Source organism: Sciurus vulgaris (genome assembly GCF_902686455.1).
Source record: "Sciurus vulgaris genome assembly, chromosome: 2".
In the NCBI taxonomy this organism is placed as follows: Eukaryota; Metazoa; Chordata; class Mammalia; order Rodentia; family Sciuridae; genus Sciurus; species Sciurus vulgaris.
Window position 1 is genome coordinate 65,537,275 of NC_136462.1, and position 27,819 is coordinate 65,565,093.

The window sequence follows — 27,819 nt, forward strand, 5'->3', positions numbered from 1 at the left end:
TCCCTCCCCACATTTGACAATGTTTTCCATTTCATTTCTGCTTCCTAAACATTTATGGCCTTTGTAATTATGAGTTGTAGCAAAGTTTTGGAAACGGTGAGATTTCAATACGTTTTCTTTTTAATTTATATTTGCAATTTACAGGACACTGCAATATAAATTGCCCAATGTAGTACTTTGCCTGAAAGATAAAACATATATGTAAACATTTCAGGCAGTAGAAAATTCCTTCCTCCAACATAATATTTACATCTGATTCTCTGCTTATTCTGTATATAGGGATAAGTGGTTGCTTACGACAGATATCTGTCAATGTAGGTATATGTAGAAGTATATACACACATGTACTGTCTTACACATGTGTCTATTTTTAAGATGTTCTAAAAGAGAATTTTAAATATAGAACTGGATTTTACAAATTCTGTTAGATGTAATAAAGTTAAGTACATTCATTACCTCAATTGAAATGTAGTTTTCCTTTAAAAATAAAAAAAGATCTTTAGTTTGTCCATTTTAAGTGAAATATTTATTGTCATGTGGAACTCTACAGGGCTAATTATGTTTGGGGAATTATTAAAATTTGTTCTTAAAGAAATGGAACTTGGTGCCTGAGACACAGCTGTCAGTGAGTTGTTGTTGTTGTTTTTTTTTGTTTGTTTGTTTGTTTTTTTTTTGGCAATCTGTATCACAAATTATTGTCTCTTGCCGAACTTACCACATCCACTAAAAGACATTGTTAATATGAATGCTGCTCTCCTTGGCTAATGAAACAAACAAACCAAGAACAAAAACAAGAGCAATGTTTCTGCTCCTCGTTTATAGCTAATGTTCTCTCTCTTTCCACTTTCACATTATAGTAGAAATACAAGGGCAGATCTGAATGTGTCCCACTAGAAAAAAGACAAACTTACTCAACCCCCATTTCCCACATTTTTGGAAATCCTGTCTGATTGCTAGATCGTGGTTGTTAGTAACTGTAGACTGTTGGAGAGTTAAACATTGCATTTCTAGGGTTTTGGTGATTGCTTATAATTTCATTTCTACAAAATCAGAGATGTCAAGCCATGAAAAGTGTCCTTGGGTACCTTTCTCCTGCAGCTGTGCTCTGGAGGAGTTCTGTGGACAATTGCCCTGAACTGGACGGCCTCCATCCACCTTGCCTCTCATTCCCTCCCAAATGATGGTGCTCGAAGGTGTCCACAGCTCTAGGAAAACAAGGATTCATTTGGCTTTCATGCTGCTGGTTTACCTGATCTCCCTAGCACACACAGGTTGACTGTGCATGTGCAAATGTAAACCTGGAATTACCATAATGACAGGAAGAGGACCGAGAGCTGGTTCCTCTGAGCTGGCTGTTTGCTCTGCCCTAATCCAGGAGACCTGGGCAATATTTAACTACCAAGTATATCTATGTATAGAATGAACTCTTTAGGAGCCCAAAGATACTTCCTGAGATCCCGAGAACGAGGTCTCTAAATAGACTTTCAGAGACAGGCTTTTTCATAGAAAACTCTGAAGCCACACAGGATTAAACCTTTTCCTGGCCACTTCAAGGTGCCTGGAGGCCTGCAGACCTGGGTAGGGACCAAGGGGAGGAGGAACTGGGCAGTGAGGGCTTCTTCTTTCCCTTCTGACTTAGTTTCAGAAAGAATTATAACCCCTACCTTTACAGAATTATAACCCCTAGGCACAAAGCATGTATCCCCACCTCTAGCCAGGGCAGTCAGGAGTTGTAACTAGCTCATTACTATTCACCAACCTTCAGTATTAACTGGAATGTATTAATGGATTTCTGCTCTTTGGTAGCACTGTTCCCTGACAAGACTGCTGAGGCTAAGCCTGAGTGCAGTAAACCTTGGAAGTGCTGCATCGTATCATACCTACATCCAGTACAACAGGTAAAGCTCGGATATCTCTCCACACATCCACATAGTTCACTGACTTCATACTGACATCATACAGGAGAACCTTTTGGAAATATTTAGCAACAAAACAACAAAAATTCAATCCACTTATAGTCTATAATCTAGTACTGAACAAGGGTAAAGAGAAAACCTTTGAGATCTATGGTAGCATAAAGTACCCGGCCATTAACCTTACTGTGTGAATCATTTTCTAACAATTACAATGCCACATAAACAGAAGAACAGTTGTTGAAAAATCTTGACATGGCTAAATACTTAGATTATGTTAGTTATGTCTCGGAAAGCTGGGAATTTTCAAGTATATGGTTCTGCTGGTTGGAAAGACAGAAGAGAGGGCAGGAAACTGAAAAGGAGGGAAGGGGAGAGGAAAGAAACTGTACCTGGTCAAAGTGTGTGGGGTTCTGTGGGTGGCTGTGACAGTTGAGAGGTGCTGGTTGTAGCTGGGTCAAAGTGTTGGAGTGGGGTGGATGTGTGTGTGGTGTGTGTACATGGTGTTGAAGGGGTGATGCCAGTGAAAAGGGCCTGGGAGGTGGTGTGTGTACCATGTGCGAGCTTTGGACCGGTAACACAATGGCAATGTAATTATCTGGCTGAAACATGCTCAAATAGCAAAAAGTTGCAAAATAGATCGACCTCCCAGAGAAGAGAGGGAGCTGGTTACAGAGGTCTGCAGCCATCATCCTTTTTTCAATACATTTTAAACAAGAGGATCTAGCGAGTGATTCTGATTCAATACACATAATCAGTTTGCAAGTCTTATTTCCATTTGAAAACAGGGCCATTTGCAATCATAAGAGCCGGACACGCTGAAAGATACGGAGCGCATTCCGAGCAGATGATGGGTGACAGAATCTGTAGGCAAGCACTAAATATTTTCTTCTAGCCTCAGACCTTGTGTGTCTTTAGTCCAAATGTATTTTAAATGAAATATTCCTGTTGAATATATAACTTAATTGCTTAGAAAATCGAGACTCCGTGGTGGGGGTTGGGGGAGAGCGGCAAAGAGGTCACCGAGAAACCATGTTGATAGTGCTTCTGCTTGGTGCTGCTAAACAGTCATGTAATGAAGAATACACTGGGGAAAAAAAATGATGAAAAACTCAAATTTGTTTTTTTTAAAGGACCGGCCACAAGAAAGTGTTGCCCAGGGCTGGGGCCATCCAGCCCTTACCTGGTGTGGGAGAACCGTAGGGAGCTGCAGAGCAAAGGTGCAGAACCTAGAAGAAAGCCCGGGGAACGATTCTGTGGCCTCCCAGCCACTCTGCCAAAGACCCGGGGGCCCTTCGTGACCTTGCGGTTCCCATTTGGTTATCAGGGGTCTCAAGGAGAAGTGTGGGCTCTTGAAATCTCCAGTTGTTTCGCGGTCTCTCGTCATGGAAACTTTTGGTTTCCAGGACGGAGAGAAGCTGCTTACTATGGGCCTCCCGCCTGCTGTCCACAGGCTCACCTTTGCTGCTGCCCCCACCGCCAACCCCTGGCCTCGGCGCAACCTCTGCCCAAGGGCTCACCAGGCCTATCGGCCGCCTCTCCTCTGACGCCTAGCCCATAACCTCACTCCCTCCACCCAGTCTCACGACGCCCCCAACCGTGCCCCATCCCAGTCAGTGACTCCATCCGGTTCCCGCGCCAGGAACAACCTCGGTGGCGCGCCGCCTGCTGACAGGACCACCAACCCCTCCTGGAAACCGCACAAACACGTCTGGAGTGCTGTAGAATAGATGGCTTCCGCTGAATTTACCCTCAGAACACAAAGATATTAGTTCACTGGGTTACAACAATGATGTAAACACTAACCTGAGGAAATATTTTTAAAAAGATCTTAAAGCACATCTTTGAATTGAAAAAAACAGCAAGATATTGCTGTTTCCCTTAGAAGTTTTCCTAAGGAAAAGAGAGGCTTGGTCTCTGCCCAGATACCAATGTTGAACTTTCTAGTAGGCTGAAACTCAGTCTAACAATAGTGTGCACTTCATGAGGATTCTATTTTGATTTCAAATAAGAATAATTCATTAACCTAAAGTTGGTTCGTCTTAGTTAAGGGTTGTGTTTCTAGACATTCTTGCAAAGCATTTCACCTCTGGAAAGATCTCAGGAAAACCAACATATGGAGTATGTCCATGTCTGGGGAGAGTGGGTGGAATTCTGAACAATTCCCAATCTTGCTTGTTCAATTTTCTGCAAAACTATCCTAAAAACCCCAGTGTCCTCTTTAACAGGCATCAAATGATAGGCACACAGAAATCCAAAGACATCCCTCCTCTCTGCCCTATCCCCATCAAACTGGCTTAAGTTCGTCTTTTCTTCCTAGAACCTATTCTGTAAACAAGTGTCCAGAGGCACTCTCTACCCTGAGAGGGGAACGGTGGTGGTGTAAGGCCTTCCATGGCAGGAAGACTCCAGGATCTCTATTTCAGCAAACTGGCAGGAAGTGAGGGTGACTCTAGGACCAGCAGGACACAATCTACTCAGGCACAAGACAGGGCCCTGACTGGGCTTGGCTGGGTAGACAGAGGGTGGTGCACAGGAATGTGGTACCCAGAGCAGCAGAGAACCACAACAGGCTTCCAGGGCAGGAAGTTTCAGTCACCCAATAGCTCCATAGAGATATGGTGACCACAGGACTATTTCTAGACTTAGTGGTTGATTTGCTTATCCCTCCACACACTTTTGGACCAAAGATACACACAGGTTTGGGATTGCTAGTCTAAGTCTTCCAGTGCAATTCCAGCCAGAGAGAAGAAACCTTAGCCCACCTTCCTCAGGGAGCCTCCTTCTCTGCATCCCAGTGCAGATATATCTCCCCATTTGGACCTAAAGATTGCCCACAGAAGCCTCTTAATTCTTGCTTTTGTAGCCTGATGTGATTTAATCTACTTATTGTTTTCTTGTTTTCCATTTTTTCATTTCAATGTCTATGTTTTACTGGATTTCTTGTCCAATTTCAACCTCATAGTTGGAGTCCTGCAAGTCTTACTCTGTAAGCAATTCAGTATCATTTTCCTAATGTTAGTACTAAAAGGAAAAGCAGATAAAGTGGATGAGCTAAACTGTAAAGAATGAAAGCCAGTAATGTCCATATGGGAGGCCAGTTGGGGAGTAAGAAAACCAGAGAATGGCCAAGGTCAGCCTATCAGAGGACTAGCGAGAAAAATGATAGAAGCAAAGAGAAACCTCAGTCTGGAGAAATTCAATTAACGTCAGTAGATGGGGAGGAAGGAGTACAGCCAAGACCTAAGGCACATGTCTGTGTTGGGCAGGCATAGAGTAGAATGAAGAGGAAGCAGATGTGTATATAGGAGTGTGTCTCTGAGCTGAAAGGCAAATCTAGAAAACCTGCCTTTTCTCTTGCCAGGCTTTAAGACTGGGGACTGTTTTGCCAGAGCAAATTAAACCGATATACAGCCAGTCTGGACAACTTTGGGCTCTACACCCTGGAAAGAAGCAAATTCAAGAAAATCTGGGGGGTGGGGCTTAGTCACTTCTGGAAACTTCTGTAGAAGTAGCCAAAACTCTTTTATTTTTTTCCCCTCGAAACACGTGCCCCATCCTTCTCCCTGCATTTGGGATAAGGGCCTTTGGAAAAGGGGGGAACCTTAGTTTTCCCTAACCTGGCCCTGGGACAGCGCCCTCTTTAGTCCTCGCGAGTGCAGTCTCTAAAGAGTCGTCATGTGGAGGGCGATCCAGCAGCCTGGGAGCATGGAGGGGAGATTCCGCTGTGATTCGCAGCGGATCCCAGCCCGGGGCCCTCATCTGGGTGGCTCCCCAGGATGGACAAGCCCGAGAAGGTGATCTCCCTTACTTGTGATCGGGTCAGGCTGCTTTTTTGACAGGCGCCCCCCACCCCCAACTCCTCACTAAAAAAAAAAAAAAAAAAAAAAAAACCCTCCGGTGCTGGCCGGGCTTGGCGAGGCGCAGGCAACCCAGAAGCCCCGGACTGTGGCGCGGGAGGAGGCCTGGACTCGCCAGATCGCGGGAGGCTCCGCACTATGAGCCGGTTCCGGGGTTTCTCTGAGAAGCCTGGGGCCACCGGGCCCTTCCTTTGTAAAGGGTCACACACGCTGTGATAAAGTTTAGCTGCATCACAACGCTTTTAATACCCCCAGCATGACACTGACTCCGTTAGTAAGGACCTCATTTGGTTGGTGACCGCCGAAGCGCACATTTGAGACGCTTCTGGGGCTGAGGCACAGGCTTCTGCACCGGCCCGGGAGAGGGCAGAAGCGCTGGCTGGTCTGGGCAGGAGGGTGGCAGCCCAGACTTCTTTAGGCAGTGTCCTTTGCTCAACCGCATTCTTGAGAAGCCACTCGCACCCGGAGTCGAATCCCTGCTTGTTCCTGGCTCTGCCGTCGGGGCTTTTCCCGGGAAGAACGAGGCGCGTAGCGCCAAGTCAGCCGGGACAGCTCCTGGCGCCCGGGTCCACCACCCACAGCCCCAGGCCGCACCCTCCTCCTTCCTCCGCGACCCGCACGCTCGCCTTCCTACCCCCATTCGTATTCTCCGATAATTTCGGAGACAAAGAGTTACATCTTTTGGGCGAATTTGTTTCATCTCTCCTAAATTCAGGAACGAAGCCATCAGAAGTCTTAATGTGTGTGTTTATTTTTTCCTAGCATTCAAATGAATGCGAAGCCACGGATCGAATCCCGTCACTCATCTGGGGTTAGCTTCTCCCGATATTTCACACGGAAAACAAAACTGGGTCCCTCTTATTTGTACTTGTCCTTAACCTTTGCAGCAACTGCTGTAGATGCGACTCTGTCCATTCTCTAATAGATTTTACCAGGGGCTGGTGACAGAGAACTGATTTCTTTTCTATTAGGGTTTAGCACATCTTTGTTGAAGGCCTGTAGAATGACCAGGGATTAGATTTGCATCTCTTAGACGCCCTGTGTGGTCTTTGTGCGAAGCTTGTAACTGTTAAAAATGACTTGTTAGGAAGCGTGTGGGCTCTCATCGCTCTCCTTTTGACAGAATGATTGTGAAATTCAGATTGGCCCTGTAGGATTTAGCCCGCAGATTCCACCTGAACCCTAAGCAATTAGACCCTAATCTCACTGCAATCATATTTGAGTTAGGATTTGTTGCACTTTGTTTACTTCAATTAAAAGCAGTGGAATAATTTTTCTCAGCTTTTTAAAATGAAATCTCCAGACATAAAACCTCAGGACTTCTTAGAAACGGTTTTGGTAGTGATGAGGATTTCTTTTCTTGTGTGGTTTCCTCCTAGTCCTCAAGCCTGTCCCCTCCCCCATTTAAATAACTCTCCTTTCTTCTCCTGTTGCTTGCTAATGCCCCAAGCATCTTCGCAAGGGTTGAATTCGGGTCGCCAGGGACTAACCGTGTCGAGATGACTCGCAGCTGCGAGGGTCGCCCACGCTCTGGGAGCGCCCCTGCAAGTTTCCAACTAGGCGCGGACGTCCGGCTCCCTAGCAGCGCTTTCCCACCCCGTCGCGCCCGCCGGCTCATCCCTGAGTAGGCTCCAGGCTGCGGACGCCGGTGGGGAGTCTGTCTTCCCGCGGCGGAGTAGGTGCTTCTAAGGCGCCTGGCGCCAGTCGGGTGGCACAGGGATTGCAGAGACTGCGTGGTCAGCCCGACCTCCACATGTGTCCCGGGAGGCTCCCGCCAAGATAGCGGAACTGCCCTCAGGGATCCACTGTGGTCTTGTCTTGGAATTAGTTTCCGTCCTGCAGCCCTGCTGCGCAGAGTCCACACCTAAAGATGGACGGACAGTGAGTCTCATCTCAGCCGGGTTTTTCTCTGGGTTGGTACCCGCCCGGCGGGCGTCCAGCCCCGGGTTTCCGGGGACCGGTGATCCTCCAGGCCCCGGCCAGTCTCTTACTTCTCCTCGCCAGGCTCCAGAAGCCAAAGCCCAAAGCCCAGGCCTCTCAGAGCTGTCTCCTGTCAGGCTGAGGAGGTCCAGTCGCCCAATTCTTCGGGGTCTCGGCCATTTAACCCCTACGCAGTTCTTAAGGGTCGCCTGCAGTTACAGTCAAGTCGGTCGCCTCAGTGGTATTTTTTATCTGTAGCGAGTTTATAGCCTTCATTTGTTTATCTGATGTGACTTTGTCACTTTTATTTACTCAGAACATCTCCTCATTTGGAAGACATGACAATGACTTTGAGTTATTGTTTCTTCTATTTTGATTCATAACCATTTATTTATTCCCAGTAAATTTGATTCAGTCCCCTAAATTACTACTTTACCTTTCTCAGTTAATACTAAAAAGCCAGTCAGTATAGAAAGTAAACAGGCAGATTTTTGTGACATGGAGGATTTCCATGTCATTTATTTTTTGAGGGGTAAAGGAAAACATAATTTTTAAACCACCCACCCAGTAAACTTTTAAATAGTACGCGTTCTCATGGTCACTTGTCTCAGAGAGGATATTTTACTTAAAATATCCTTGTATTTGATTCATCAGAATGAAGAGAGAAAGCCAGTCTGCAATCTAGGTCTGTCTGTGTTTGTAACTAAAAAAATTTAAGCAGGGAGAAAGTACTTTGCTGATACCAAGTACTATATGAAAGTAGAACAATACTAGCTAGTTTCAGCAAGTCATGCTCTCCTCCAATATTTCCTAAGGTGGAGTCTATTTAAAATAGGCCTGCCTCTTTGAACAATTCTTATTACTAGCTGTTATTAACTTTAGTAAGATTTTTTTTGAAGAATTCAAAGATTAAATGAGAATTTTGTTTTGAGCTTGGTTTGGGGGATGTGGAACACAGTTTTCGGGGGAGAGAGAGAAGGGAGCAAAACTGTGGTATAACCTCTTTGAGATCTACAGAGTCTTGATCAACTGATTTGAGGATCCCTGCTTTAAACCAATTCTGTGTGCAGTTTAGTGCAGTTTTTCATTTGTGAATAGAACTGTTTCAAAACCCTAGTGTGACCACAACAATTAAGTAATCACAAACAAGGCATCTTTGCTAATGGAAAGATTCTGTAAATATGTTTCTAGTGAATACGCAAATAACAGTCAGTGGAAGGGTCAGGTGCCACAAATCATAGATTACTCTGCCAAGGGGTGCCAGCCATCTGAGGCTTGGAAGGACATTAACTGCCTTTGCATTCTCAGAATACTCTCCACAGTTCGTGATTTCACTTACTTGACCCTACTTCTGTTATTAAAAAGCTGGCAGGCACAATCAAGGGCAAGCAGGTTGGCTACCTACCCTTCTGGCAGTTCTCCAATATTCCCATTTAGCTGCCAGGAGACATGGAGAGGAGTGAATAGCTCATGCAATCCTGTGGTAGCATCTAGAAGGTACCAGGAAAACTTTATTGGCAGAGGGCCGTTCCACCAGACATCTCTATTTATACATCTTTCAAGTCACATATGGAATAAATCACTGGGGAAATTCACTCCTGAGAAGGGCAGGGAGGGGAATGATCATGTGTGACTTAGGTACAGGAGATCTCCAGCAGTTTCCTTGGAAAGTGGGTTAGTACCAGTTTTGAAAACTACCATAAATAGAAATAGGATTCTTATTACTAATAGGGAGCAAAAATCAGAAAGTGTCTCATATCAAATCATGCTAGGGAAAAATAATCTGAAGGAGTATCACTTCTTGTCAGTAGGGCGAACTTCTGATTTTTAGTATTTGCTTTAATAGAGAAATTATTGTCAAATCCATAAGACTTAGACACTCACTTTTCACAGAAATGTGAAATTGAGATTATATCAAAATAATTTTTTTCTACCTCAAACTAAAACAAGCAGATATTTGCTATAAAGGTATTAAAAACCAAATACACCTCTCTTAAATATTATTGTTCTGTTTTAAGGCTGCAAAAATTAGAATCCTAAGAGTGAAACAAGACTTCCTTGGTCTCCCGTTTTTTTTTTTTTTTTTTTTTTTTTTTTTTTTTTTTGTCAGTACAGGCTCTTTTCTCACACTCTTATGTTGGAAGTGGTTTTGAAATTTAAAATAAGCTACCATCACTCAAGGCAAAGTCATAACTTTTACTAGTAGATACCATGAAAAGTACATGGACTTCAGTGAAGTTTTCTCTAGAAAGTTCACATATGTTAGAAGCCTGTAGCATTTTTTTGAATAGAAAAGAAAGGTACAATTCACATGGAGAGGAGAGTGTTTTTAGGAAGGCTAGCAAAAATGTATTTTTCAAAGAATATAATATTTTCTAATATTCCAATGGGTTTCTAGATGTGAGATATAAAAAACAATATAATTTTTCCCCTAAATTATATTATCACATCAACATATTCTTAAAGAATAAAGATAGACGTTAGTCATCTGTATTACCAAAGAGGAAAATATTATAAAACCAGATTTGTGCCTTGTAATTTAAATAATACTGAATGATGAATAATCTTCTAAGTTCATTTCAGTAGAAATGAGAATAGCTATAAGACAGAATAAAGAAGACTTTATTGTACAAATATGCTTAACTCCCCCATTTTATTACCTTATAATGCAAATCATTATTTGTCCTTGCTATTAAGAGTCATTTTAACATAAGGGATTCATTTCAGACCCTTAAGAAAACCCAAGTCCATGTCCTTTTATGTTTGTGAAGAACTTTCAAATGGCCTCACCCCAGTAGAAGACATAGATACATTTTTTCTTGCTTATTAAGTCATAAAGTTAAAATATATGCTGATGAGCATTGCTTATCTTGACTAATTCCCCACCAAGGAAGTTTTTCTTTCAAGAGAACAGAAAGCAAGTGGACAGAAGGAAATTCCGAGTCTCTGTGATTCCTAAGTGCTCATATTTCACATTCTTAGATTTAGAGCTGTAAACAACCATATTCCACTTTGTATAGTGCTTGGTACATATTTCCTCAACAAATATTTTTCTGATTCAATTTGTGAAACCTTTTTCTTATTTCCCTTGTAATCCTTTCTGATATGCAAAATGTGAAGATAAGGGATCATTATTGACACTTTTTTCTTCATTTTATGTCACCAAAAACCAAATGTTAAAATTCTAGGTGGGTTTGATTCAAAATGATAGAAAGGTTTCATCCTTTTCTAGTTAGCAAGAGAGGAGTCTCTTACATTCCCTTACCTGTTCAAATGAAAACTGGGGTGATGCTCTAATGTTTAAAACAAATGTAAAGTTGCAGGTGCAACCCAAAATGATTTCTAAGGATCAGTAACTTGGAAAAACCTTAGGTTTGATCTCTTGCTACGTTCCAGACTTAAACCTTCTGTAGTTTGCCCATTGTTCACATTGTTCAAGACCCTTACCATCCTAAATGGTAAAGGTCTTAAGGGGTAGAGATAGAAACTTACCAGTTCATCAACCAGTAAAGAATTTTAAAAGTAGTGTTAAATGTTAGTGAAAAGTTCATGAAGGACTACTCCATGGAAGGTGGTTTTAGAACCACAGCAAATATGTTACATAGGAGCAACGCTAACTCTTCTGTTCCCCTAACTTCTATCCCTCAGTGAGTATACCTCACATTTCAGGAGAGCATGTAACCTAGGGAACAAAGACCTAATGGAGTGGAGTCAGGGGGGAGTTGTGAGATTAGAAGTGGTTTCAGGCTTGGATACCTGTGCCTTCTTTAAGTCCATTAGAGAACATCCCTTCATTGGTTTGGGGCCTGGCCCAAGACTGTTTACATGTTAAGGGGAGAACATACTAGCAAATGTTTTGGAAAGCAAATTGGTTTATCAATGAATTCAAGGGTATCATTTCAAGGGGATAATGTGTGCTTTTAGGTACCAAAGTCATCCCTGGCTTCAGCTGAGCAGCCTTTTTTTAGAAGACATTTGCATCTGGGCAGTGTTTGCTCAGCAAGATGGAGAAGACTGGAAAAAGTCAAATGACAACAGAAACCCAAAGAAGTTAAATCTTAAATCTAAATTACATTTGTTTAAGACTGAAAATTCTTTAAAGCACTCACTTGGCATGAAGGTCTGATACCAACTCCAATGTATTCAAATAAACATTTACAGACTTCATGGATTGCAGGTAATTCAACTTGTATTTCTAATAAAAAATCAAGATATAAAGGGCATTGCTCTTTGCCAATGTCTGGAACCAACAGTGGCTCATTGTTTACCTAAGATTTCTTATCTTCATTCACATGAGATAGGAGTGGGTATTTTATCACCAACCTGGTATCAGAATCAAACACTCTCATGAGAGGGTGATTTAAAAATTGTGCTTAGAAAGAATGGTTGGTAGAAACCCAAAACAGGTTGGTTCTAATATTCGGTTGTCAATGTGCATCCTGTTTAGACATTCTACAGAAGAATGAGGGGATATCATTCCAAGATTTAAAGACTTTATGGTAAGAGAAAATATGGTGGCTTATTTATTAATTTATTCAGTTGGAAAACATTCATTGACTACTTGCCCCAGGTAAAGTACTCAGAATGGAGAGAAAGACAGGTTTCTCACTTCAAAGACTACGTGTGTGGGAAGATAGGCAGGTAGATAGACAATTATCATTCAAGGGAGCAAGTAGACTAATGTGAAGTGTGTGCAAGATGCACTGGGATTCCAGGGAAAGGAGTCTGTTTGTCAGGAGAAGAAAAGATGATGCTGGAGTTCACTTTAGGAGAAGGAAGGTTTTTTTTTTTTTTTTTTTTTTTTTTTTGGTTGTTGATGGACCTTTATTTTATTCGTTTATTTATATGTGTTTCTTGAAATTTGAACCCAGTGCCTCACACATGCAAGGAAAGTACTCTACCACTGAGCCACAACCTCAGCCCAGGAGGAAGGTTTTATCAGGCATTCCAGGCAGAGGAAACAGCACATCCAAAGGCCCAGAGGCATCAGGAATGATTATCACGTTCAAGAAATTGTACCTAGTTTGCATTACCAGAACATAAAGTGTGGTGAGTGTGTTAGAAGTAAAACTGAAGGGATAGTACAGGCTAAACATTTTGGAGGCCCTTGAGTGCCAGACTAAGAAGAACAGATTTTATCTTATTTAGCAAGTGGAAAGTCATCAAAAAAATTCAAACATAATCAGATGTGAATTTTACAAAGGCAATGCTGTCTGCAAAGTGGAGAATGGATTAGAAGTGGGGGCAAACTAGTGACAGTGAGACTACATGGTGGTTGTTTTCACCTGCCTGCTTGGTGTAAGAATGCTAAAGATAAATACTTTTTATTATATAGATAAAAATCCTCAAAACCTGGCAAGAAAAAAAGCATGAAAGTATTTTCCAGAGAAGTATCTTTTTAAAGAAAATAACCCTTCATACTGTATAAAGATGACTGATTAATTTGTATAATCTGCACATACCTTTTATATATATATAGGTTATTTTACTTAATTGTATGATTGACATGCACCTGAGTGAACCTTTCTGTTACAATATTGAAAGATTGTAGAGATAAAGAAAGTGTACTACCAGGAGCCAAGTGACTTGCCTGCAGTTTAGCTTTACATCTAAGTGTTTTAAAGATATTGGGAAAGTTACTTTATCTCTTTGGTCCTTACTTTCCTCTGTTGGAAAATGAGGGCACAATGTGAATTACAGTATCTGTAATTCACTTTATTTATATCATTCGTGATTTATAACTTTGCACTCATCAATTTGTCATAATGTTTATTTCTTACTTCGTCTTTTTCATAATCTTAAGAGGGACAGAAATATATGCAAGATAACCCTTCCACGTGTTATTTAGGGTAAAATTCTGGTTTGATTGCCCCATACTTAATACACTTAGCCTTTCTCCTGGCAAGGGTAAAGATGTTGATAGTCATTTTGAAACAGTGGCTTTCTGATCACATGAATCAAATTTTATCTTCATCTGAACAAAAATAGAACTATTTAGTCACATTCAAGGTCTACTAGGCTAAATAAATAATTAAACTGTAATTTTTAGGTTATGGATTTTCCTGTCTAAAATGGTTCTATTTCTCAGGCCAAATAAGTGCATGTTCTCAGAAAGCTAATATAAAACTGTGGCCCTTAAAATACAGAATGTGCTGCTTCTAAAATAGCCTCCTTATTTCAAATAGTGTATTTCTTTGGAAACTTTCTGTTATTTAAAACCTCCTACCCCCATTCCTACCTCAAAGGCCTGTTTACATTAGTGATATATCTTCTAGAGCTCTGGGAGTTCACAGGGTTTGTACCTACAAAACATCACAGCACTGTTACTGTGCTTCAGAGACATGCAGGGGTCCCAGGGCAAATCAAAATGTTTTTAAATGTATGACATGTGTGAAGTTGATGAAAATTCATGACTTCTGTCAGTGCTGCTTAAGCTTAAATCATCAGAGAAAGGTGAGTATGAAGAATTATTTTTTAAAATACTTTAAATTCTGGAAACCTTCCCATCCCTTGCTCATGGTCCATATTTTAGTTCTTTTCTATATACAAGTCTGATTGCAAAAATAAAAATTAGCAGTATTCTCTAAATTGCTTTTTAGAATTTCCTCTTAAATCATTGCTCAGATGTGTAACTTTAAAGGAGGAATTGATATGTGATTTGATAATGTAGTCACATACCATAGAACATGTAAAATACATGTGAAAGATCACATGAATAATGTTAATTTAACTGATTATACTTTACAATTTAGAAATATTTCCAAATTTATCTTTTAAAATTGAAAAGAAAATATCTCAGGAAAATTTTAGAAATTTTTTAAAGCCAAAATGCTGTGGATATTGACATCAGCTGTTTTTAAGTAAAAATCCATTCAAAGCAAAATAAAAGGCATTGTGTAGTGTATGCTGGCTAAAACTGAGAACACAAGAGCATTGCAGTTAATTAGAACCAATCAACAGGATGCTTTGCGACATTTCTCACATCAGTACAACATCTGATCTTCATAATACAAATTTCCCACAGTCTTGATGCAAAAAGAGAATGGAAATAAATATTTGACTCAGTTAAAAATATGGTTTATTTTAACTGCTCATTCTTCTAATTATTTTTAAAGTCACAGTTAAGCAAATAAGATCTTAAAAATCCCAAAATGTTGCCCTATTTGTGTTTTAGGACAATGTGAATTACATTTTTTGTTTTAATTTTAATTTTATATATATGTGAACTTGAGAAAAATAGTTTTTTAAGAATAAAATTTAGAGCATGAATTTGGTTTATTATACACTTTATGTATGACTATTGTACTTGTGAACAATAATGGGGTTTTTCCTTGGCTATTGAACGAGGAATATTATGAATGACTAATTAATACATTACAAATGATGAAATACTACATTATAGTCACTCTCATATTAAGAGAAAACTAAGTTAATGGCATTAACATTTATATCATACAGTCCTTAAAAGAATATGCAATATTTAACACTATTCTTTTTCTATAATTCTTTCAATACTTGGCTTAGTTTCACTTATAACATTCAGGAATTGCTCTACTAGTGAAAAATACTGTTTTTCTCATATTTTCATGAAGTGTGTAGTCTGTCATTGTAAATAATAGTTGTCTTCTTTCTTTCTCTTTCCCTGCATCCTACTTCTTCTTTTCTTTTTTCTTTTTTTAAAAATAAGCTCTTTGTTACCTTTCGCATTAAAGGTAGAGCTCCCTCTGGGCCATTGAGGTGTTCAAACATTTTTAACATTGTTAGTTAAAAAAATGTTTAACTTGAATCATAAATATATACATCTTGACTACAGTTTATTGTCAAGTTTTGCTCCCTCACAAAAGCTAACTTGTGAATGAATGGCTAGAAAGTACCCTTTTTGGAGGCAAAACTAGTTGTGAAACTGGTGTTATTAAGGAGAATTGCCTTCCAAACAAGTTGATAGTCCAGTCTCTAGTATTTATAAAGTACAACTCTCTAACAGGAGTGATTTACTCTTCAGACTCTACAGTCATCCTTTGGTGAAAAGAAATATTCTTGAGAAACAAAACAAAACAAATACAGTCTGGTTTTGACTGACTTTTTTTTTGTTGTTGTTTGTTTGTTTGTTTGTTTTGTTTTGGTTTGTATTTTTTTGTCCTCCCACAGCACACAAGATTTTTTTCTCTACCCCCACAAAAAACTTACTGCTAAATATTTTCTTTCTTGAACACTCATGTTTCTGTAGAAAGAAAAAAAATTAGTGTCAAGAAACTATATTCTCTTTAGCATTAAACTTTTTTGTCTTCTTTGCACAGATTTGATCTAATTCATTGTAGAGAGGTTATCTCTTAGCTAGATTCTCTTTAGAATATTTACTATTTTTATTGCTTTACAGAGACAAACAGCTTTTATGACAAATATTTTATGTAGAAAACTAATTTTACAAACACAAAATGACTATGTTAGCATGTAGATTTATTTTTTTCCTTATTAAGGATCCACCTGAAGACATAGTATATTTGTGTTTGTATTTTAAAAATTTGATGTATTCACCTGTCAGGACTGGAACATTAGCTCCAAATGCTAACTAGTCCCATGAAAAGCAGTTTCAATAAATAGCATTCTGAAATTAGCTGTGCTGCATACAGTTTAATTTATGGGAACTGGAATAGTAATAGCCTAAAATGCATGTTACAATAACTCTGTTTATCTCTAAAACCGTTATTTCTTAAAGCAAACAATTTAAGTAGAAAAGTCATTCGATAAAAATAATTGGTTCAGGCAAGATAGAACACACATTCTTCTGCCAGATAATGATTCAGTGGCTACTCTAACTTCAGTGGTACTTCATTAAACACAATTCTCATTCATCTTAAAGTCTTAAGAAAAAGCCATGTTCATTATTTTTTAAAAATTATTTTAAGAGAAATAAACAAATATGGGGAGAAATGGAAAAAAATTCTCTATCAGATCGACTTGCTGGTTTTCAATTCCTCAAAAATTTTCTTAGGGGACAGGAATGTCATATGTTTAGTTTCAGGACAAAGGTACCTTTTAAATTGAAGAGCTTAAGGAAAATCTGTAACGAAGTTTGCTTAACAGAAGGTAGGCTAACTAAATTCTTGGTTGTAAAGATTATCTAGATCACAGTATTAGGATAAAAACTAAAATTTCATGAACTTTAGAACTAATGTAAGACTTGTCTTTAATAAATAGCACCTTTAAAAATAATAAAAGTAACTTCTGGGATTCACTTTGGGTAATATTCAGGAGCACATTGTTTTACGGTTCTTTTTAACTTGTGAGTTTAGAAAAATTTATTATTATAAAATGTTTTCGGGCATTGGTCTTACGCAGGATGGCATATAGTTAAAACAAAAGCTTGCAGTCTAATAATACTGTCATTTAACCATTATATATTATTATTATTATTAATTATTTGGTTTGGTAAATGACCAAACTATACAGTTTGGTCATGAAAACAATTCAGATTCTTATCTATATCAGAAAATGTTCTTTTAATACTTTAGCAGTTAATTAAAAGCTCCTTGCATGTGATTAATTAATATTCAGTTTTTTATCTTAAGACCTTTATTCCTTTATATTTTACAGATCAGTGAATACTTTTAACTGCAAATTGTGTTAAAGTAAAAATAATCTATTCTAAGCTGGTTGAGTTCATTTAAGAGAGCTTTTGCATTATTGCACTTTTTAGTACAAAGTTTCTAAATTTAATACAAGGCTATTGTTGATTTGTTAAATTTACAAACATTTTGTTAAAACATTTTATTTGGTAAGGAAAATAACTTCATGGATAATAATAAATCTTTACTTTCTTGACTACTTTCTATCTTATATAATTTTTAATTTTTTTAAAAATACAACCATATGATTTACTTTTTGAGAGTAAGTAAATATACTTTGAATTCAAATTCATGTAATGAAAGAGTTTAAAAATTTCAACAGGATAATGAACTACTTGGCTTCAATTTATCTGCCTTGTACATAAAGTGATTTGACAGAACTAACTAGTGAAAACTAACCAAAACTAGAAATCAACACAGAGAATAGCCAAGAAGGAAAAAGGAAGACTTTCAGGAAATGATATTTTCCCATCAGTGGATAGGCATGCATACATTAAAGGCATAAAAGGCAGCAGGGGGAGAAACAAAAGCAGTAAGCTAAGGATCCTGCAAGTCTGAATTAACTAAATGGGAAAAAAATGAAATCATTCTGCTTAAACTTGTTCACTAATAAAAGGGGAATCGCTTTTGTTAAATATGCTTGGTGTGATTATCAAGCAAAATTTTTTCTCCCAGACATCTATGAATAAAACATGCATTTGAGCATTAGGTAAACAAACAATAAATGGATGAGTTCAGTTGCAACATAATAACATTTTATTTAGAAAACATATATAATCATATTTGTATTGGCAATCCAAATTTAATGACTTCTTTCAGTAAAATCAAAGTGCCACACAAATAACATCTAATGCATAAGGATTGCTTATTTGCCCATTTTTTTTTTTCTATTTTCTCAGACAGATTTTAAAGGTCTCTGTTGAGGCATACAGAAACTAGATGAAGTGTGTTTTTTTTTTTTTTTTTCTTTTTCAGAAAAATTTTTCTTTTAAATTGTCTTAATTTTATGTTACACATGCTTTAAAAATAAATTAAAAAACACATTTCTGAGACTGAGGGAGAAAACGTTTTCAGTCTACACAGCTTGTGCTGATTTGTGGCTGAACCAGTCTTTGGCTTATTAGCCATTTCATTAATGTGACGCCTTCTGTAAAATATGAATGAGAAGAAACCATTTACAATAAGGAAAGCAAACAACAGAATGAATTTCCTCTGTTGGTGTTTTATAAGACTGTTAAACAGAAAATGGAGGGAAGAACTCTCTTTAGACGATATCACTTAATTAAGTAAAGCATCCTAATCAGAGTCCCCTCCAATTGTAATGACTGTAGGGAGTCAAGTACATTTCTGTCTATATTAGAGTATCTAACTGCAATGATTTATTGATATTTATTTTAGAAGTACAACACAAAAGCAATAAAACAGTGGAAGCAGGGAGAGGGAACATGCCATTGCTTACTGCAGGTACAGCTAGAACACTTCAACAAAATTCCTAATTTTTTTTGGGGAGGTGTTGCTTTCTAAAATCAGAGCACACCTTTAGAGGAAAATGTTCCTTTCCTGCACTTGATTTTTCCAAATGTTCTCTGTGACGTTTCTTTGTCCATTGGGTGAATCATTGATTCACTTTCCTCACTGCAAGAATCACTGCAAATGAGTGGATGAGCACCTGCTGTTTTCTGCAGTGACATTACTGGATTGCATTCTACACTGATTTTAGTCTTAAAATACAGCTTCTCTGTATGGGAGAGAGATTTCAGGAAGGAGAGTAAATATACTGTATAGGCAGACAGACATTGGCTGCCCTCCAAGTTGCACACAGCATAAACCTGTTTATCTGCCACATTTCACGAATCTCAAAAACATGTGAATAATCAAGCAAGCAACTGGATAAGTGATTCACACTAGGGAACCTAACCAATATTCTGATGAGAGGATACTATGATGCTAAGACATTGGCACAAATAAGACTTGTATTGTAGAAACTGCACATAATAAAGTTGATTAGTGGTTCAAAGGAGAAAACAGTCTATGCTAAAATTAATTTGAAGAGATAGCTCAACCCTGTGGACTTTGGTTGGTATATTTAGGTGCAAGTTATCTGGAAAATTGAATATAAAAATGTCCTTTCCCCCATACCACTCCAATAATTGGGGCCACTGTGCATTTGGATTTCATGCTAGTTGTCAAGATAAATTTATTTCTAGGAACCAAAATATAAATTTGGGGGTGGGCAGTGTTTTAAATCCAAAAATTACACCAACACATATTTAAAGTTAAATTACCAAACATGCTTAGAACCTATTCATTTTGGAAAAGCAACTTTTCTTGGAAAGCTATATTCATTTTTGTAATTGTAGAAGATGAATTTTTTGGTAACAAATGAACTGGGCAAACAAGGCCCTTTATTACTACATCACAGCTTTCTTTATTCTTCTCTTAATTTCTGTTGTTTCTTCTTTATTTGTTGATCTTTTAATCCTCCTTTTCTTTATTCCAGTGATTATTGTGCATTAGCATTTAGCTGTAAATTGGAAGCTCTCAAAGGATGGAAGGCTAGCCTCAAAAGTATGCACTGGCTCTGAAGTTTTCTTAAGGTTATTTTTGAATTGCAGGCTTGGTTCACTTCCATAAATCAGACCTGTTATAATTATAGCAAGATGATTTATCTACTTGCTTATAATAAAGACCTGTCATTTTACTGTCAAAAATGCAAGTTTCTCCATGTTTCCAAACACAAAATACTATTTCAGAGAGAAGAGCAATAATATAACAAAATAATTAAATAAACATTGTCCACTCTCCAACCTCCTTCCTCCGCCTCTGCATTGCAAAAAGGCAAATTGCTAAAATATTTTGACCCTGGAAAATGTTGTCAAATTTGTAACCAAAGACATCATCTTTGCAACAGGAAGTCTTGAAAAAGGTAGGTGACTTGGAAATTGATGTTCCAAATAATATTCAGCTACATGTAAATTTCTTGATTAAAGCCTTGTCCCAAAAGAATTGGCTACTGCCAATTGTATTTGCCAAATGTTTTTTCTTGCCTTGACATTTTCTCATCTTCTTGCTTCTTGTCTCAGGTTCTCTTTCTTCAAGATCAGGCACAGAGACTGACTGAATGGCTCCAATTATGAGGATGTGAAAATCTAAATCAGAATCTACCACTTTGTGTAAGTCTGCCCTGAGGAGTCTCTTTAGTAACAGAACACTTGCATAATATGGGATCATCTTCTTCACTTCTCCCTGATCTTATAAAATATGATAAAATTTATTTTCATGATTTTAAAGTCAATTTCATGGGGGATCTTGCAGGAAACACAACATAAGAACTAAAAAGCATTCCTTAAAAGATGTGTCCAGGTAAGTGAAAAGTGGAAATTTGTGGGTACTCAAGAATGATACTCAAATCACTAACCATCTAGTCAACAATCTGAAGACTCAACACAGGAAATTTTACTAAGTTTTCTGCATGAGTTGGGTTTTGAGTATATAAAGCCGAGGTCCATTCTGTGAACATCAATTAAAGCCAACCTTAGCTGTTTACTCAGCCATAAAGAACCCCTTTTTAAGTTTTTTTCTTGTTTTTGTGGTGCTGGGGATCATGCATATGAGGCAAGTGCTCTATTACTGAGCTACAACCCCAGATTAAGGGTTTTTAAAGTGATGATTATTCTGAGTCAAGAGTGATCACCAAACTCTGTATAATCTATATACCGCAGAAACCAAGAAACATTGCAAGTGGACTTTATAATTATAAAAGCAATACAAAAAAACATATAAAGTAAAAAGAAAGTTATTTTTGTTCCTCTAGTTCCCTCAACCCCATTTCCCAAAGATGATTATTGGTAATAGTCTCATATATTTCTAACAGATATTTTTATTAATAAAAATTAGTTGTACAAACTAATGGGCTTCACCATGGCATTTCTATACATGCAGATATTGAGCCTTGATCATATCCTCCCTCCCTACTACCTCTTCTTACCCACTTCTCCCACCCCACTCCTCTCTGTCTCTTTTTTCCTTCCCTAGTTGCCCTTCTACTACTTTCAGGTCATTTTTTTTTTTAGTCTAGATTCCACAAAGGGGAAAAAGTATATGATGCTTCATTTTTTCCTTTTTGTCTAACAGACATTTTTATTCATATACAAATAATTCTTTTTTAATCACAAATAAAATCATACAATATATTTACAATTTTAAGCTTGCTTTGGTTCACTTAGTAACATATGTTGGCTATTGCTCCAGCTTTATACATGGGTTTACCTCATTCACTACAGCTGGAGGGATATTATGTAACATGGTATTATGGATAAAATCATTACCACATTGATGAATATTTAGCTTATTTTTATTTAATCTTTGCTTTACACAATAATGCTTCAGCAAACATATGCATACTCTTTGTGTATTTTGTAAATGTACTTGCAAAATTAATTCCTTGAAGTGGAACTGCTAGGTAAAAACACATTTTCAGTATTGAAATTATATTGCCACATTAGTGATATAATCAAAGAAGTTGTACCAATCAATTCACCTTTTCCTGACAGTTTTTGAGAGGCAGGGATTTTGACAAGGGCTATGATGAGTTCTGTGAGTGAAGTGTCTCTTTCATCTCTTCAAACATGGCTAAACACAGTCCAGTGGCAGCTGTGATGGTTAGCCATGACTGGCTGGGGAGAACATGCCTAGCATACCTGTTACGGTAGAGCAGTACTAGGGAGGGGTATGCCTGGGGAAGAAGGCTGCTATCAGTTTAGGAACAGGTCTGAGTTTTCCCCAAGGCCCTTTGTTACAGCTTTCCTGATAAGTATGGGAGCTGCAAGTGTACACACACACACACACACACACACACACACACACACCCTTCCATCTGCACATACTCCATTCTGAAGGTGCATTCACAGGTCTTCCTTACATTGGCCTGGCTTCTGAGGAAGGGCTCAGTCACCTGTGACTGATCTTCATCAGGCAGGAATTCTCTAGGTTTCTTCTCTGTTTTGCCACCCAGCCTCTCAGTGTGTGATTAACCCAGAAATTTACCTGACTTTGACCCAGTTCCTGGATTTGAAGAGATAGTTTCATACTGGAAACTTTCACTCATTCAATATTTTTATCTTTATGAGTCCCATTTTCATCTTGAAGTAGAAACTCGAATGTGAACGATCTATACCTAGATCTCAGTCCTTAAATTGAGGGGTTACTTTAATGTTCTCAAGCTTATTGTTACCAAGGAAGTTGGCTTTGAAGTAAAGATAAAGGAAACACAGTTGATGTCTTCCAGAAGCTCATAAAATAGTGAGGAATTAGACAGCACTAACCAAGTACAGGTCACACTTTGATAAGTGTTGTAACAGAGATATTTAATCTATGAAATTCCAGTTCTGGAACTATACCCTACAGCTATACCTGTACATGTGCAAAAAGACTTATAAGCAAGTTGTTCACTGCAAAGTTGTGTGTAATGGTAAGGTTTACAAATTCTGATTGTTGACAATGAAACTCCCTATCATGTAATAAATGTCCTCCCATACTAACATAGAGTGATCTCCATGATATATTTTACATGAAAATTACGAGCTATGAAACATGTTTAGTGTGTAAAAAATCTAGGAAATAAAAATATGTATTAATACTTATTTGTATATGCAGTCATGTGCCTAATAGTGATTTGATCAATGACAGACCACAAATACCATGGTGTTTCCATAAAGTGCAATGGAGTTGAAAAATTTCTATCACCTAGTGACATTATAGCTGTTGTGATGTTGTAGTACCATGTATTACTCACATGTTTATCGTGATGTTGGTGTAAACAACCATATAAAAGTCATATAAAAGTATGGCAAGTGCAATGATGAGTAGTATGTAATACTAGATAATGATGACAAATGACTTTTACTAGTGTATTTACTGTATCAAAATGTTACCATTATTTTAGAGTGTACTCTTACATACTTAAAAAAAAAAAAAAAAAAACCCTTTACTGTAAACAGTATGCCACATCACCCTGGCAGACTCATACGTCTTGTACTTCCCTCAACGTGATTGCATCAAGGAGCCACCTGGAGTCATTGGCCTATACTAAGTCTGCACAGGTACACTTCATATTGCTCGCACAATGATGAAATCATCTAATGATACATTTCTCAGAATTTCCCCATCATTAAGTGTTACATGACTGAACATACATTGAAAGTCACTTAAAAAAAGATTAGCAAAATTAGAAAAATAAAAATTAGAAAAATAGATTAGCTAATCTATAGGGAACATCAGGGATTGGAGAGATGGATGTGAAAAGGTGGTGAAATACAACTTTCCAATATATCCTTTTTTAAGTCATTAAAATTTTTGAACCATGTTAATATATTATCTATTTTAAAAACCATATTAAATAATTTTCAATTTTAAAATAAAATTCCTTCTTTCCAGACTTTGCATTTTCCAAGGTGTTTGGAAGTGCTTGGATACATTTACTTGAGATAAAGAATATTTCTCTGAACTGGAGAAAGAAGCCTTTTTTGGGGACCACTTGATATTTGTTATCACATCTGTAGACCCACTGTCTTATGGAAATGGGACAAAGTTCTACAAAGTTCTCAAAGATGAAATCTCATAAAAACGGGACACTCATAAGACCCGGGAACAATTTTAGGAGTAGATCACAACCTTCAAACTTCCTATTGGCAAGGCTATTCAGAGTGGCCATCTCAGGATTCCCATAATGTCTTGGTAGTAAAGACACGAGTTGTCCATACCTCAAGTTGGCCTGCTTACACCATGAAGGTGAGCAATACGAAGATTTTCTTTTCCATGTTTTAAATACAGGTCCTACGATGAGTTACAAATAAGAGAAATTATCTGTCTTGTCATAAAAATGCTGCTTTTCTTTAATGAGAATGTGCCCCATAAATCTCCCAGAACATTGCATTAAGGTAATTTGGAGAAAGGTATTGGGATAGAATTAGATCTTGAGAATTCTCTGGTGACTTCCACGAACTGAAATTTGGACATTTTGGAGGAAGGTAATAGAGAATAAAATAGCTTATGAGAAAAAAATGTTGATGATTTGTGATTATAAATGACAGTGTTAGAAGACTGTTGAAGAGCTATAGTCACACAAAGACATGAAAGGCCTCTGGTCAGTGAGGGGTACTTTACTTCCCTGTACATCTCTGCACAGAATCTCCTCACTGCTACTGATATTGCTCTGCCTCTTCAGCTTGTTTTACTCATTTTTATCCACAAGACTATGCCCAGGGGATAACCCCTACCTCGGAAGCTAAGGTCAAGTGGCTGGATGTATGGAGGTAGGTAAGCACAAGATGCAAGACTCCCCAGTTTCTTTCATCACTCCTTCCTCCTCTGCCCCCACCGCTTCCCACAAGTGCTATTTAGTCTCTCAGCTGGTCTCAAATCAGTCCTGAGGAAAGGGTCTGAAAATCCTGACTTAGGAATGAAACTTTCATATGTGACATATAACTCACATCTAATGTCAGTTTATTTTTTAAAGTACTAATGAGTCATTGTTTTATTTTTATGAGATTACCACACAGATGTGAACCTATTAAGTGAATTAGTGCTGGCAATCAAGATTGCTTGTTACATAACATCGGCAAGAGGGACTCAGGTAAGAAACCACTCTGATTATAGGTATTTAGTCCAAATGTATATAGTTGTAACTCCTTAAATGTATTTCTTTTAGCAGCTAATTGAAATACTTTATCAGTGAAAGTCTTGACACAACAGTTATACAAACATACATGTAAGAACATGGGAAATTAAATAAGACTTATAATATATACCTTAACAAAATGATGGCTTAATTTGTACTCCCTTTGTAATTTTAAGAAAATATTGTGGTGAGTAGTTCTTACTTTAAATCCTAAGTATATGGGCATTTATTACACACAATATGAAAATACTTCAGAAAGCTTGTGATTAACGCTGTGGTATTCAAGCACAGTTTACAGAGATTTTTCAATCAAAGACAAAAGGCCCAAGCAGATGATGAAACACATGAAAAAGATGTATGTATACAACTGAGGACTTAATTCAGACTTGCTCATATTAGCTTGGTTCTAGTTCTTGCTATCATGCATATTCTCAAACAAGCATCCCCTGAGCCTGGCTCAAGGCTTCCCTATAGATTAACCCCTAAGAGAGGGCGGCCAGATAAAATATAGAAGGCTCACTTAAATTTAATTTCAGATAAGTAATGAATTTTTTAGCATAAGTAGGTCCCAAATATTATTTGCTATGTACAGTACTAAAAATTATTTATTAAAATTAAAATGTCATTTGGTGTCTAGTATTTTTATTTTTTCTAAATCTGGCAATCCTACCCAAGAGCGTCTAAAGAACACCTGCCTACCACCTCACCTTGTCCTCTGTGACTGAACTGGAGTATGCAGACATTTGCCCTAGTGCATATGTGCTGTCTGAAACAAGATGCCTGACAGATTTGAAATTTCCAGTTCCAGAATTTTAATCTAGTTGTGTGTCTGAATCTCTTATTGATACTGTCTTCTATGGTTTGGTTGCAGTTTGTTCCCTGGAGAGTTCATGTGTTATGCTTCCCCTGCTCCTCAGCGTGGTGTAGAGGTGGTAGGAACTTTAAGAGGTGGGACCTTCTGGGAGGCCACTGAAGACACTTCTCTGAATGGGATTAAGATAGTTATCATGAACCCTGAGTTAGTCCTAGAGAGATCAAGTTGTTTAAAAGCGAGCTGAACCCTTGAGCCCCTAAATCACTCTCTAGACTTCTGTTTCAGGATATGATGTCATCTTCCTAGAAGTGCTCCCATTTTTGTAGAGCCATTCACACGGGGCCCCCATCAGAACTGAGCTGATGCCTGCGCCATGCTGCTATGGCTGAGACATGAGGTGGCCCCAGAAGCTCATGTGTGAGACAATGCAAAAACGTTCAGAAGTGAGATGGTTAGATAATGGTATGAATTAACTGGGTGGTAACTATAGGCAGGGAGGGTGTGGTTAGGGGAAGTAGGTCACTGGGGTGTATAGTTCGTCCCTGGTGAGTGGAGCTCTCTCTCTCTTTCTCTCTGCTTCCTGGTTGCCATGTTCTGGGCTGCTTCTCTTTGCCTTGCCCTTCTGCCATGATATTTCATCTTACCTCAGGCCCAAAGCTGTGGAATTGCCAACCATGGACTGAACCTCTGAAACCATGAACCAAAATACATCTTCTAAGTTGTTTTTGTTAGGTCTTTTGGTCACAGTGATGCAAACACTAACTAAAACACATGCCCTTGAACCTCCACAACAGTGAGCTAAATAAACCTCTTAATAAATTCACCCAGCCTTGTGTATTTCATTACAATAACAAAAAGTAGACTATTACATTGCCTTATTTCTAATTGCCTAGGCTTGTTTCCTTCTAATGGAACATTTTGTTCATATTTTCAAAGAATTTTTTAAACATAGGTGATCGAAGAGGGATATTAGCAGCCATGTCACTAATTATAATGCAGAGAAAATCTAAGGTCTACCTTCTTTTTGCCTCTGTCCTTGAACTTGAAGCCAATATTTACTTTTCAAATGCATGTTCTTAAAGTTTGGTGCCTTCTTTCTTCTTTTCTCCCTCTCTCTCTCTCTCTCTCTCTCTCTCTCTCTCTCTCTCTCTCTCTCTCTCCCTCCCTCCCTCCCTCCCTCTCTCCCTCCCTCCTTCTCTATCCCTCCCTCCTTTCCTTCCTTCCTTCCTTCCTTCCTTCCTTCCTTCCTTCCTTCCTTCCTTCCTTCCTTCCTTCCTTCCTTCCTTCCTTCCCTCCTTCAGTGCTGGGGATTGAACCCAAGACACTCTACCATAAGCTTCATCCCCAAGTCCTTTTTATTTTTTATTTTTGGGACAGGTCTTGCTAAAGTTGCCCAGGTAGGTCTCAAACTTGTGATCCTCCTACCTCATTCTCCTGAGTCATTGATTACAGGTGTGTACCACCATACCTGGCAAGTGCCTAGCTTTTAAAGGACATATGGATGTGAAATGAAATAGGAGGGTTCCTTTTGGGCTAAGTGTGTACCCCTGGATTAGTCTTTTAAAGTTTTGGTAAAGGTAGTTACTTTTATTTTAATTAATTAATTTATTTATTATGTTGGGGGTTGAACTCAGGGGTTCTATACCATTGAGCTACATCTCCAGTCCTTTTTATTTTTTTATTTTGAGACAGAGTCTTGCTAAGTTGTTTAGAACCTTGCTAAGTTGCTGAGCAGGCCTCAAACTTTTGATTCTCTTGCCTCAGCCTCCTAAACCGCTAGGATTACAGGCATATTATGCCACCATGCCTAGCTCAGTAACTACTTTTAAATGTTTAATTTTAAATTAAACCTTGATTTTCTAAATCAAGGTAAATGCCATCACTAAAAAAAAAAAATGGAACAGCAACGTGGTAGAGAATAAAATATACATAGTTGGAAAATTTGAGATCGAGTCCTGATTCTGTACCTGAACTGACTGTGAGATCCCAGGCAAATCATTTAGCCCTC

The 27,819-nt window shown here is 38.2% G+C and overlaps 1 protein-coding gene across 35 annotated transcripts in view; it reads left to right on the plus strand.

Moving 5' to 3' along the window:
- The window catches only part of NKX2-1 (NK2 homeobox 1), a 46,952-nt gene that overhangs the window by 8,746 nt on the left and 10,387 nt on the right, over positions 1 to 27,819 (plus strand). For 16 of the 35 annotated variants that reach the window (XM_079119839.1, XM_079119837.1, XM_079119838.1 and 13 more), the window contains 2 exons: positions 20,403 to 20,492; positions 23,755 to 26,273. The gene's annotated coding sequence lies outside the window, so the exon portion shown is untranslated. Of the gene's footprint in view, positions 1 to 1,806; positions 1,899 to 11,617; positions 11,871 to 20,402; positions 20,493 to 23,754; positions 26,274 to 27,819 lie in introns of all 35 variants that reach the window. The other 19 variants (XM_079119842.1, XM_079119820.1, XM_079119844.1 and 16 more) reach the window with 5 other exon arrangements.